We start from the raw sequence: 13,524 nt of genomic DNA on the forward strand, positions 1-13,524 counted from the left end.
TACTTCGGGAATAAAATAAAAAAATTATTTCAAACTTACCGGTACGATGCGCAGCGGAGTTGTCATATCTGTAAAAGAGAGCGTATATTTAAATTACAACTGTGCTTCACAGAATAATTAATATTTAAAAAATAATTATTATCTCGAATTTCTTTATTTTTGGTTTCTTTAAACAGATGTCTAGCAAAATAATTACATAATTCTTAGAAAAATTTTCTTTGTTTAAAAAAATTCAGAAACAATCTAATTATGTAATAATCTCAATAATTATCGATCTTAAAAATGTTGACAATACAGATGTGCACAAATATTGAATTTTATACTTATATAATCTTTTAAATGTATTTCTGTAGATAATATGCGAAAATAATCTAAAATATCGTATATGTATTGTACAGCATTATATTATGTAAGAAAATAATACTTCATCGCTGAGATTAATAATAAACACGTATGAAATAATGTCAGGAGTAAAATAATAAATTAAATAAGTCATAATAAGTTGGTTACCCCACGGTTGCTCTGCCGTTGCCCGATGCCTCCCCGGGCCACCTTCTCCTCCTCTCTTTTCAGTCCGTTGGTACTGATGCGATCATTGCGATCGTTTATGACACACGCACTAGAAACTCGCAAAAATATGATTACTTTGATCGCGCACGCACCGATCAATATTTAACGCAATATTTAACGATGATATTTCGTTGCTTTGTTTGTTTTTTTTTTCGCAATATTTCAACATTTCGCGACTGTGCTCCAGCCTTTCCGCGCGCACTTCCCGCACTTGGAATGAAAATGATACACGCGAAAATGATTTCGTATTGTAACAAGAACGAATAAGTATGCGAAGCAAGATCGATACGAAGAATAAGTACCTACACGTCCGACGTCCGCGTAACGAAATACTGCAAATATGGCCACCGTTTCCTAACGAACGTTCTCGGCGCCGGGTGACGGCCACCTTGGCCGAATGAATCTCGCGAAATACGCAATATATACGCACCTCGACTGATCACCCGACGGACAAGTACGCCTTACGAATGACGAGCATCAAGTCACGCGGCTAATTACGGTTCTACTTACTAATCAAATGCGTCGCGACGGCCGCTCGGCTCCGGAGCGCGATCCGTTTCTCACCCGAGGCGTAACGTGTAAAACCGAAATATTCAATTCCGGTGCAACTTCACATCGATGCCACGGCGACCGGCGACGCGACGCGACTGATTGCCTCACGAAAACGCGACACAAACAATAACTCACCCGCGTGTGAAACGGAAATCTAATGACGGGAGATATACGTTACTCCGGCGCGGCGAGATTCACTCTCGCGTTAAACGTGGGACTTAACTTCTTGAATCCGACGATAAGTCAATTAATTCGACGCCACTTGCGCGAACATCGAGAGACGCGAAATATACGCAACAAGACGATCGACCGTGGCTCAATTCCGACACTCGTTCGCGGACAAAGATTCACGATCTTTCTTCTTTAATTACAATGGCTCCTTTTGGAGCGCGATATAACGGCCAAAAGATTCACGACCGACAGGTTAGAAAACGCGAGAAACACGGGCTGCTGAGCACGAGCACAGCCTCGAATTCGCACTAATTTTACTGTCCGCGAGCGCGAGCGCAACTAGGCAATAGGAAAGGAAAAATTTGGAGAGAGTGGGGGAAGTACGCCGGCCGCGTCGGGCGTCTCGCGATTTCCAGGAAAGCCGAGCCCGAAATCGTAAACAACCTCGGCGACATAATAACGGCAATAGATCCCGCGCGTTCGATTTCTTCCTACGAAATAATAGGTAAATGATAGTTATCTGTGCGTGCAACAAGTGCCGTAAGATTACGCACGACTTGCACACCCTGTTTTATGTTGCAAGTGCGTGGAAAGCGCGCTTTCCACGAATTTATATCGAAAACGAAAAAAAAATTAATATTTTTTGTTATACGTAACGACCACCACATATAAATTCGACCACCACGACCTAATGGATTTTGATGCGTACTTTAATTCTAGACAAGAATTTTGCATTTCTATAAAGCCAATTATTGAAAAAAACCGGCTAGGATCACGGCTTTAGGATTACCTTAAAGCGTTATTTTGATTCAGTTGCATATGCATATTATAAAGGCCGTGTCACATAGAAAAACTTAAGCAGTAAAACTCAAGCGGTAAGCAAAATCAGCCAATCACAGTAAAGAATTTATAAAGCCGTTTTGGGGAGGCCCTAAGGGTTGGTTTATAATAGCCGTAACAGTTAATTTAAGCCGTAATCTTTAAGAAATTGACCAATCACAGTCGATTATTCTTCTCACATTCGACCGTGATTGGTCAATTTCTTAAAGATTACGGCTTAAATCAACGGTTACGGCTATTATAAATCAACCCTAAGCCGTTGCGAATCCATACCGTTGATTTTTTACTGCTTAAGTTTTACCACTTCAGTTTTTCTATGTGCCAAGGCCCTAACTCATTTCTAGAGAAATTTTGCGAGTTTATACTCGTTTTCGCGTAATACCGGCTCGTGTTCAATGAGAAGCCGACGCGGGGCGCCGCTCGCGGCGTAAACGTTTCACGAACACACCTCCCCTCCCCTCTCCTTCCGATTTTTAACGGCTATATGTTATATTCACTCCGAACTCCGATAGCGTAGCGCTCGGGCGGCGCGGGCGCGCGGGTCCAAAGTCCAACGCGACGGCGACGGCCGCGGCGAATTGCGACTGTTACGTGCTTCTCGCGTCTTTTCATCCAGCACCAGATGTGAATCTCGCGTGCGAACGAGGCTCGGGAGTGTCGATCGTTTCGAGCACCCTGATGGTCCGCACGATCGCGATTAACGCGTCTTGTGACAGTTGCGACGCATCGAAGGCGGTGGCAATACAATCATTACAATCTACCTGCTCGACTACTGCAAATGGCGGAATTCCGGTATTCTGGTTCGACGATACGCAAGTGCAAGTCGCAATCGCTTTTTTTGTTCGTCGGAAATGAACCTTGCGTATATAAATAGATAAACGGTACGGAGTGCTATATATTTTTTGATAGACGGTCGGTTATTATTTTCGATTATTTCGCTTGGCTTTTCTGAAAGGTATACGTTCTCGGCGTTCTCGCTTCTCGCCCCGCTCCCCGCGCTCTGCCAAAATTTTTTTTCGTGTATATACTCTAGTGGTCGCGTTATGTTAGCGCGAGATCGTGTCGCGCCTGCTCCGCGTTTCTCACGTGTCTTTTTGCCTGCCGAGAAGAAGTTTTGCGCGCGGACGCGAGTATCCGCATCCGCGAAGTGTCGGAGTCGACGAGTGATCGATCGTCTTGATATACGTATACGTATGTAAATCCATATACTATCGCGATTAACGAGCTTGGCGACGCCTGTTGCTTCGTAAACGGCGTCAAAGTATCGCGTCCTATCGCGTCACTGCACGGTGGGATTTCGAAGGTTTCGATTTCGTGGGACGCGAGTGAATTATACGCGCGGGGAAGCATCCTTCGTAATTAATCGGTTTTTCCGCGAGTGAGTGCGCCCAGCGACGAGGGAAGCCGAGAACCGAGAGGAGAACGAGGTCTGGGGAGGCATCGGGCAACGGCGGAACGACCGGACGGTAAATAAATTATTGTTATTTATGTATACGAATGATGTAACACGATTTGTTGAATTACACATTTTTACTTTTATATTATTTATATATAATAATTCATATAATATATAATTACTTATACTATATATTTATAATATTTTTTGCGGGTTTTTAATCGTTTATTTTCAATTTTTTTTCTGGAACGAATAATTTATTTATATGAAAGTTATAGAAAGAAAGATTTCTATGTATAAGTGTTAAAAGAAGCTTGCATCTAACAACAATTAAGGTTTTTCGTAAAAACTGTATGCAAATATTTTAATAAATATATTCACTTGAAAGAGAATAAAGGTTTTGACGCGCGCAATTATCGTTTCCTGAAATAATCATTGCGCACATATGTATGTGAATATTGATTATCTTGAGCGATGCTATAATTTGATTTGTACATTTGTATTTTACAGATCACAACGTAGCGACGATGCAGTTACGACTCCGCTGTTGCGCATCGGTGCCGGTGAGTCATCTCTTATTTTATTATCTAATTTTAAGAAGTAATGGATTTGTTATTGCTGATACAAAATAATTACATCTTACCGAGCGACATTTATGTATAAATCTATCCGTTATAATCGCCGGTCTACTACTAATAATTATTGAGCCGTCTGACGTCACTGGCTGACAATCGTTAATTGTTTATAAAAAATAATCACATTTTCTTTTAGTATCTATCGTGCGTTTCGAAAGGTAATGCGACCGACGCACAGAGTTGCTCGCATTACCTGCCTTCCGGCTCGAATTTCGTTTTGCGAATAGAACGACGACCTTAAAAATATTCCGCTCCTTGCATTTCAGATTAATTTGCCACATAAATAATATTAGAAAGTAGTATTTAGAGTAATTGGGAGAAAGAGTAATAGAAAAAAAGAAAGAAAAAAAGAGAAAGAAGGAAAGAAAAAAAATTAAGCAAAACTGGAACTACTTGTAATACTTCGATATGCACACGTTTTAAAAATATATATTTTCAGAGTATTGAATATTCAGCAATTTACAGATAAAAGTGTAAAGCTGATTACTCCTATTTCTATGATAATTTATTTTATATTTAATACTCAATTTTTATTTCATAAAAAATTTTATAATTATTTACGTTATATCGTTTTGCTCGACGTTTTTATGACATCGTGCATCTTAAACTAAAATTAATCTCTTTCTTTCCTCTCCTTATCTTTGATTTGCTTCGAATTTGTCTGTTTTGGACTAGTGGACTTCGCATTCAAAGATGCGAAGATGCAAGAAAAATACGTTGGGATAATACTGATAATAGTGCAACTAATAGCAACTAGAACGCCAACCATCCCTTTTACCATTTTCGCTTCTGTCCCTTCTTGCGCGCCGTCAAAGTCCGAGACTCGGATCCCGAAAACCCTCGATTTCATCGTTTTTTGATGTTGCGCCGGTGATTTTTTTTCGTTATTTAAAATAGAATTAAAAATCCCCCAAAAATCACACATTATCTGAAAACTACAAAGAATACTTTTCATGGTGTAACCGATTTTTTAGACCCTTTTTCTTTAGTTTGTATAGCTATGTAAACAAAAAATTTTGATTTTTTGGACTAGTCTTAGTTTTTCGCTGTTTTCAGGCCTTAGAATTTATTTGAGACGAATTTTATCGTATGCATCTTGTTGTGGACAAAATTTGCAACAAAATAGGACCCTCGTATTTTTTTCGTACGACAAACACTGATTTTTTTATTGACGCGCAAAGTTATTCAATATTGCGCACAGGTCGGATAACGTTTGTTTTACACGAAAATAATTATTTTTTATTAAAATTCACGTAATTTTTCGCGAAGCAAAATAAATCCCAATATAGCACCTCAAATCAAAGCGATTCATGATGGTTGCAACCTGGGAAGATTAATTGGAAGGTTCGATGTTTAATATGACTAGCCTATAGTTCTCGCTGGGCTTACCGCGCTCCACCCAAATTTTTCGCGTATACCGTAGTCGCGTTATATTATCGCGAGATCATGTCGCGTCTCTGCGTTTCTCGTGTCTTTTTGCCCGTCGAGAACGAGTGTCCGAAGTGTTGGATCAATGAGCATCTTATAAAAATCAATATTGAGATTTTATGCTCATTGCCTCATTGGTTTAGCGGTCTTGTGCTACGCTTATGCTAAGCTATGCATTTTGTGTGCGATGGCCTTAAAATCGCAACGTACATCGCGCGCGTGACAGAAGTCACACGGAGTAGTGTTTCGCCGTGCGTTTCGCGTTATTTTGTCATTCAATGATTCAATGCGCGCTGTGTGTGCAATAAACGTCGAGAGTGCTGTGGGAAGTGACGGCCGCGCGTCATATATCGTCGTGTTAATTAGTAGTACGCGAGATTTCAATTATCGTGTTTTCCCGATGTGTCCGCCCGATCGACGAGCAGAACGAGCGTCCAACTCGACAATGACGAATGGAGTCAGGTGGGCGCATCGATCGGTGAATCAATTTATCTGTTAACTGCCGCAACTAATTGCTCATTTATTTTACTCGCAATAATACATCGTTTCTTGTTCTCTAAGAACAAACATACAAGCACGCACACATGTATGTATATGTATATGTGTGTAACGGTAGGTCGGAAACATCACATATATATGTAACAGAAAGGAATTAGATTAATTCTCATTCCGCATCAAAGATGCAAATTATTTCAATATAAATGAACGGCCCAGGCCTTAGAAACTAATAATCAGCCTTCTGAATGCGATGATTTCGATGCGTAATTGGTGCATCTCGCGCAGCGAGGCGACGCAAAGTTGCCGTCGTGTCATTCGAAATAATATGGCCAACATCACACGTGTAAATGAGAACGCCGCGTGCGCTCGTTGTGTTTCGCGTAATTCACTCGTTCAAAGTAGGTACGTCGTGTGTGCGATAAACGTCGAGAGTATAATGGAAAATGGCGAGTGAGCGGCATATCATGCATAACGTGAAAATCAGTGATTTAAAATAACCGTATTTTTTCGATCGACAAGTTCGACAAGAACGCCCGTCCGATTCGATAATAGAATCACCCATAGGTATTCCCGGTGGCGCATCATGATCGTCGACGTGTCAATTTATTTGTCGAAAGTAATTGGTCATTTATCATTTATTTCATTTGTATATACAACAACAATTGTGACTTTATATTACATTATTTTCGACACTTGCGAAGAATGGAGAGAAAAAAAGAATATATTATATTCTATTTATATATATGCACACTGCACACGGCGTCATAAATGAGTGAGCCAATATTCCCGGTGGCGCATCAATCGTCGACGTGTCAATTTATTTGTCAAAAGTAATTGGTCATTTATCATTTATTTTATTCGTATAATATTCGGTAAATTATTTCCCGAAAAATTAGAAAAATTTTGGATACCGGTTCCGAAAAAGGATCGGTAACGAAAAACTGTACACTCTATAACACTCCCCGGAAAATTCTACCCCTATTTTATATATTTTTGGTAAAAATTCGGTCGAATAGTTTAAGAGTGTATAAAGAACAGACATACAGACATACAGACATTCTATTTTATTTATATTTTCGACACTTGCGCGCGCGCGCGCGAAGAATGGAGAGAAAAAAATATATTATAGGTATTCTTTTTATATGCACGCACGGCGTCACAAATGGCTTCCCACCTGAAGATAGCCGCATCCAAGTCAAATAATAGATAACTTTTATTATGAGCTCTCTTCAGATGGGAAGACATTTATGACGCCGTATATGTATTTGTAGGTATATGAAAAAAAAATTCAAATTTGTTTTAATATTTAACTACAAGTGCAAGTTATATTAATATATACGGCCGAGTGACGCGCCGCATTATGGGTCTTTTCCAGTCTTTAGAGATTAATAATTAATTGGCAATTAACAACGAGCTTTTTTAATGTTGCGGCTTGTGGGTTTGCTGTTATGCAAACCGCTTTGAGTATATTTTTGTGGAAAATATACACGATTTCTTCGAAGCTCCAATTTTTTTTCCAGGCTTTCAATCTCAATTTCAACGGTACGTTATTGTTTGTGCACGTATTCTGAAGAGTGGGAACATTTCATTTCGTACATATAACTTATACAACTGTTTATATTAGAAAATATGGTTATGAGGTGACAGCATTTTTTATACATTTTTTTTCAATTATCACTAATTTTTTAAGGGGATCCTGGACAGGGGACAATTACCGACAAAAACAGTCAGAAGCTCGTTCTTTGAAACGGCTTTATAGATCGCAAAATCCTTTTACAGGAGTAAAGTATAGGTACTAATGAAGAGTGGGAATATAAAAAATTAGTGATAATTGAAAAAAAAAATGTAAAAATGCTGTCACCTCATAACCATATTTTCTAATATAAAGGCCGTCACTCCAGCATCCCCTTAAAGGATCCCTAATCGGTGTACCTATATCTCGCCCCGCGTGGCGATACGGCGCGACGCGCGACGCGGCGCGGCGGCTTGTGTATCGGCCTGCCGGCGCAAAGTTGCTGCCCGCGCGGTTCGAACGTAACCGACGTCTCAGTGCTGTACTTCGCGCGAGTAACGAAAGTCGGGAGTGTCGCGGCGCTCGTAGCGTTTCGAGTTTATTTACTCGTTCAAACGTTCAAAGCACGTTGCGCGCGAGCAACAAGCGTCGAGGGTGCAGCGCGAGATGACGGACGGGATGTCGCGTCGCGTTAATTAGTGCGTGCAATCCTAATTAGACGCGTTTTCGTGGATCGACTCGTTATTATCCACGCGAACGAACGTGCGGAACAACGATGGAGTCAGACAGAAGGCAATGACGGCGTATCGATCGGTGAGCAAATTCGTCCGTTATATTATCGTTTGGTTATCGCGCAATTGCATTTTTAGATAGCATTAATTTGATTTCTTCGATCGTTATGCGAGAAATAGCAAGAAATTTGTTTGCATTAGTGAAGGTAACGATATATATTATTAAAGAATTATCTGTTTTTTTGCATGCATTATATAAATATAATAAAATAATTTTAGTAAATAAGTATAAACGTTAAATTATATATATTTTTAAATGTAATTTACACACACGCGATATACATATATTTGTCAAAGCAACAAAAATTTCAGACAAACGTTTATTTCTGTTTCTTCTTTCTTATAAAGCATCAAATCGTGATCTACTGTAACAACATTAAATTAAATCTACTGTAAATATTAATTTCAAGTTTTGTAGTAATCGAATGGTGTGCTTCGGTAATTGCTAGGATACATGTTTGTAAATGTTTTATGCAACAGAATATTCACTCCGCAAATAATAATTATTGTTAAAGCTCTCGGACATTATTTGCTTTTTATATTTGAACGCAGCGCGATACACAAAGAGTTCATGATATATGCACGGATAATTATTTGTTTATCCACGGTTAATCGTTTGTCGATGAAAATTTGCAGCCAGACATGCAACGCATATTAATGTTGCGAACAGTATTTGGACGATTTTTATAATTGTTTATAAAATTAAATGACTTCAATGCGTCTACAACTTGATGTATCCTAACAATATATTTAAAAAAAGTGCAAATTACAAACTTGCACATTGCTTCCTCATTATTACAGCTCGCTACCATTGCTCCTATTTTATTTCGCTTATAAAGCTTAATTCTTGAGGAAGCTTTTATTTTATTTAATGTATAATTATTAGTATTTATTTTTTTGGCTTCCTCATAGAGGAAGCTTTGTGAGCAAAGGGTTCTACTTGCACACTTAAAAACTATAAAGAAGCAATGTGAAATTTCTCAATATTTGCGGAAGTTAGAGCAAATTCACCGAAATTTCTATAACTCCAGAACTAATCAACCAAATCTTAACGAATTATATATGAAATATATAGGGGTAGAAAAGACTGAAAAATATAATAAAATTAGAAATAGATTGATATCTCCAAATTCAAATTTACCGAAATTTCTATAACTCCAGAACTAATCAACCAAATCTTAACGAATTATATATGAAATATTGTCATGAACCAATCACAGAGCCGTATTAGCGTCTTAAGACATTACTTAAGACGATCTTGAAGACTATGAATACCGGCCTTAGTGTTGAAAATTTTACGCTTATTAATGATTACTATTGCACATCATTGTTATGTCATGGCGATTTTTGGTCGTGACTGGATAGGGATAGGTATTACATGTCGAGATACCTTTTGCTCCATGAATTAATTAGCAACTCATAATGAATTGCTTGTACTGCCTTATATAAATATAAATAACAAATAACATATTTAATGTGCCCAACTTACAAGCATTGCAATTAAATATATTAAATTCCCTTTTGCGTATTATTGTGTTGCACATTACGCCCTCGCGTGTCTCGTTACTAATTACTGCGCCGTTGATCGATAATAATAGATTAACCGCGATATGATGATGCAATGGATTAGATAGATGCCATTTCGACGTTTAGCAACGAGATTTTAGTTAAATTTACTTATAGAAGCAAATAATCGCAGATTTACCACGAAAGAAATCACATTTATTACATATACATTTTTGAAAGTGTAGTTCTCAATATTACAAATGTAAGTGAATAGTTAATTGTATTAGAAATTTATTTTGTTTTTGTGATTAACTGCAGTTTTTCGCAAAAAATTGTTAACATATTATTTGCAACGATGCAATACATCGTAAGACATTTACAAATTAATTTTTTTACACGCTAATTAATTAGCGTAACTAGCATGTTTTTTAATCCTATAATTAAACTTTGAATCTTTCTCTTCTATGGTTTAAGGACTGAAAGATATCTCACGCAATCGCACTTTTATAAATTAAAAGCCTTTTATAATAATTTCCTATAAAACCGAATTAAATAATGTGTTTTGAGATAAAAACGAAATATTAGAGTGAATAATAAAACGTTTCGTACATTTAAATGCGATACGCAGACAAAAGCTGAATCCATAAAAAATTGATTTTAATTTGACTAATGTAGACAAAAGTTTATGCGAGGAATTTAGGTTACTCTGCATGTAATACATGGAGGCTTCTTATGTAGAGACATTGTATAACTCCAACAGATAACTCCACTCTTTTGGAAGTTTGCTTAAATTGTATACAAATAAAGAAAATTAAAAAATGTAACATGCGATAAAAACATTTGGTAATTACAAACCAACCAGGCATATTGTATTACAATCTATTTTATTAATTATTACTAAATTATTATTATTCCTATTGAATAATAAGAATTAATTAGAGAAAATTTGAACGTCAATTAAAAGGAGAACAGTTGTCAGAATGTTAATACAATAATGAAAATTCGGTAGGCGCGCGCGAGGATTGGTTACATAAAACGCACAATGGCTTCTTTGTTCTACTTAACGTGATTTTCCAACAGCCTTCTTTCCCCCCATTACACGGTTGAATAGGTATCGTTTCCCTTACCCTAACCTACCGTCCTCGTTTTACCTAATCAATTTTTGATGTTTCATGAAGAATTAAATAATACGTCCTTGTCTTCCCCTCGCATCAAGTTGTTTGATTGGCGGTTGAATCAGTGATGTGACGTAACGGGGATCGATAACCCTCTATATCGTACGGTCTTCTATCGTAATTTGTTTTGTACGGCCTAATCGCTGCTTAACATCGCATTAATCGCGTTAAAATATCCGACGTATATATTTTTAGTCGGCACGAAACGCCTTTCGAATGGCGCCCCGGACTATTTATAGGAAATTATATTTGTAATGTCAATCAATTCTGTCCAACCCGCGGCCTACGTCAACATTTGCGGCGACGTCCAAACAATAATTGTCTGTTGGAATTTAATTGCTTGGTGACACGTGCGCAACTCAAGCCTTTTGATTTTGAATATCGCTACATTATCATATATTCATTATGATTATTGAAGATTATCCCATGTACTGTAATTATTCGATATATTTTTATGCTTCTGTTCTCGAAGTAATGAGAATAAATATGTGTGTGCATGTGTGTTAAAATTAAATAAAAATTAAATTTAATTATATAATGTTTGTTTATCCTTGTTTTATAGTATAGGATTGTTTATTCTTTATTTTTATTTAATACATTTAGAGATTAAAAACTTAGGAACAAAGGTTTGTGGGCTAATAATAAAGATATTAAATTATTATTATTATTACATTATTATAATTGTTAAAGTGCTGTTTTTTTGCTATTAGTAAATTATGCAAATGTAATTTTTCTATGTTTCTACTAAAAATGAGATGTGATAAACTAATACATGCTTAAAGATACTACTTTAATTATATATCAACGCATAACTAAATTTATTTATGTAATTAATTTATTTTGAAAATCGTGAAAAGATACCTTAGAATCGATGATTGGTTTTATACATTCGTGCTAAAACTATACCGCGCCGTAATCTCTTGAAAATGTGCATTTACTTGCGTTATTTCCTTTCCACGATAATTAATGTAATTGAAATTATCACGCGATAAATAATTGATCAAGCTATCGGATTTCGAATGGGCATAAATGCAGAGTATTGTCCGTAATGAATAATTATAATAGGATAATGAAGACACACACACACACACACACACACGCGCGCGCGCGCGCGCGCGAGCATAGTAAGTAATTGCAAATCGTTATTTAATTTAATTAATTATTATTGAGATTTGCGTGCATCTTTCCAAATAAGTTATTATTTCGAGCAACAAATGTGTAATGAATAATAACGTATTAGTGCATGAAGAGACATTTCTTATATAAAAAAAAAAATAAGACAATTTCTTTTCTTTTTACTTAAATGAAACATCTCATACGCAAATACTAAAATATTGGTATCTCGACAGTATCTGCATATGAGACGCTTATATTTTATATAAATTATATTTTAACTAAAACACACACACTCAAAACGGCAAGTCTCTGTTAATCTCTGGAATATACAGTATGTGTAAATAACGAATACAATTGTTTTCGAAATAACAACTTCAGAATAGTTGAAAAGCGAAGGCTTTTGTATAGTTATTTAGCGCTGCCGCACGTATACATCGATGTACTCGAATGCACTCCCGGCGGGGGAGTTCGCCGGCCGGGCTTTCGGAGAGGGAGGGTGAAGGACGGGGGGAGGGCATACGAATAGAAACACGAATTCACTTAATACGGGCTGCAGAATCACGCGAATGGATATATGCAGTTCGGAATGCACGGTCTGGATTGCGGCGTGTCCGCCGGAGCAAATTCGCCCTTAGTGCCTCGCGTGTGTCCTATCCGCGCTCGTATCTCGATATCACGGCCGGAGCACTGACCCAACTCGCTGCCTACAGTCTGGTTCACATAATGCTTTGTTACCGCTTGGACTATATATTATATGCGATTCGACGCAAAAACTGGCACCGTTTCACCGGGAGGGAAGAAGGTATTATCAGATGTCGCATAGACATATACCTACATACTATCACAATTAGGCCAATTTATATAGCTAAAGATGTGCTACTATATGTAAATCTACATTTTGCTAGTATAGAGATATATAACATTCTCTAATAAAATAACGTGTGATATTAATTTCTAATAAAATTATTGTAATGTTATATACTCAATTAGAGGATATTTAGATCCTTTCAATTATAGATGAGGATGTTGAAAAGTGATACAGGACTTATTATAGTTTTTATTAAATTTTTATTATGTACCTACACGTTTAACCCCTAAATATATTTCGGAGACAAGTTTTCTTTTTAAATTGTTCTTTGAAGCTGTGCGAAGCTTTTCTGATTAGATTTTTGAATTTTAAATGTATAAAAGTTATTTCTGGCTTCATCAATTTTCTGGTTTTAGGATTCTTTTATTATACGCATATACACATATATGTTAGTTTTTGAACTCTTAATTCTAGTTAATAACAATTTTTTTTAACAAGAATTTTAATTAAAAAAGTTAGATTAGT

The 13,524-nt window shown here is 36.9% G+C and overlaps 1 protein-coding gene and 1 long non-coding RNA gene across 3 annotated transcripts in view; one reads left to right on the plus strand and one right to left on the minus strand.

Annotated features, from left to right (window-relative positions):
- The window catches only part of LOC143897925 (uncharacterized), a 125,356-nt gene extending 123,717 nt beyond the window's left edge, over nucleotides 1-1,639 (minus strand). The window contains exons 1-2 of one of the 2 annotated variants that reach the window (XR_013257039.1): nucleotides 511-1,639; nucleotides 40-68 (exon numbers count right to left, since the gene is read on the minus strand). This is a non-coding gene — a long non-coding RNA (uncharacterized LOC143897925). The remainder of the gene's footprint in view (nucleotides 1-39; nucleotides 69-510) is intronic. The other variant, XR_013257038.1, reaches the window with a different exon arrangement.
- A 998-nt stretch (nucleotides 1,640-2,637) lies between these two features.
- Sk (small conductance calcium-activated potassium channel) overlaps nucleotides 2,638-13,524 on the plus strand; it is a 174,731-nt gene continuing 163,844 nt past the window's right edge. The window contains exons 1-2 of the mRNA XM_077406894.1: nucleotides 2,638-3,599; nucleotides 4,040-4,092. The gene's annotated coding sequence lies outside the window, so the exon portion shown is untranslated. The remainder of the gene's footprint in view (nucleotides 3,600-4,039; nucleotides 4,093-13,524) is intronic.

Source organism: Temnothorax americanus, unplaced genomic scaffold (genome assembly GCF_048541705.1).
Source record: "Temnothorax americanus isolate GAGA-0224 unplaced genomic scaffold, ASM4854170v1 Scaffold21, whole genome shotgun sequence".
NCBI classification, from domain to species: domain Eukaryota; kingdom Metazoa; phylum Arthropoda; class Insecta; order Hymenoptera; family Formicidae; genus Temnothorax; species Temnothorax americanus.